This window comes from Prunus dulcis, chromosome 7, assembly GCF_902201215.1.
Source record: "Prunus dulcis chromosome 7, ALMONDv2, whole genome shotgun sequence".
NCBI lineage: Eukaryota > Viridiplantae > Streptophyta > Magnoliopsida > Rosales > Rosaceae > Prunus > Prunus dulcis.
Window position 1 is genome coordinate 5,685,631 of NC_047656.1, and position 878 is coordinate 5,686,508.

Here is an 878-nt window from a genome sequence, read left to right on the forward strand (position 1 = left end):
AGCCACCCCCCGGAGACCATCCGGCAAGCCTATGCCAAACACGGGTGTCTTCTGCCGCTTTCATCAATTCAGCGGCCATGACCCCGAATCTTGTGTTGCGTTGTGCAACATAATTGAAGGGCTCATCCGTGAGGGAAAGCTGGACAACTATGTGCATAACCTACCACCCCTGCCTAATCCTTACCAACGACAGATCAACATGATCTCCACCATCAGTGGTGGTCCTACCCTGGCTGGCACCTCCAACAACTCCATCAAACATTATGTCCGCTCCACCTATGCGTGCCAGGTTTTAGCACCGAGCAGGGACGTTGCCGAAGAACCAAAAGTCGGGCTGGGCCCCCATTACCTTCTGCGAGGAGAAGGAGCGTGGTGTTATCCTCCCCCATGATGATCCACTCATTATCCGTGCTGACATTTCTAACTTCGACGTTGGGCGTATCCTGGTGGACACTGGCAGCTCGGTCAGTGTGATGTTTGCTGATGCCTTCAATGAACTCCAGGTCCCGTCTCACCAACTCGACCGAAGCATCACACCCCTTGTGAGCTTCTCGGGTGATGTGGTCCAGCCCATTAGCAGCATTCATCTCCCTATATCAATTGGGGCCGCACCCCAGCGGACGACGATCACTACCCCCTTCCTTATCGTTGACTGTCCCACAGCCTATAATGTCATCCTCGGCCGCCCAGCCTTGGCCCAAATGAGGGCTTTTATTTCCACGCATATGCTGCTGCTGAAGTTCCCTACACCTAATGGCACAGGCACGATACGCGGCGACCAACTCGGCGCCCGAAGCTGCTATGCTTCAGCAGTCAAATCCACCAATCGCCAGCATAGGAGTGAGGCCCTCGCGGTAACCAAGGCTCCCACCCCTCCT

The 878-nt window shown here is 55.2% G+C and overlaps 1 pseudogene; it reads right to left on the reverse strand.

Annotated features, from left to right (window-relative positions):
* Positions 1–813: 813 nt before the first annotated feature.
* Positions 814–878, reverse strand: part of LOC117635247 — a 2,138-nt pseudogene continuing 2,073 nt past the window's right edge.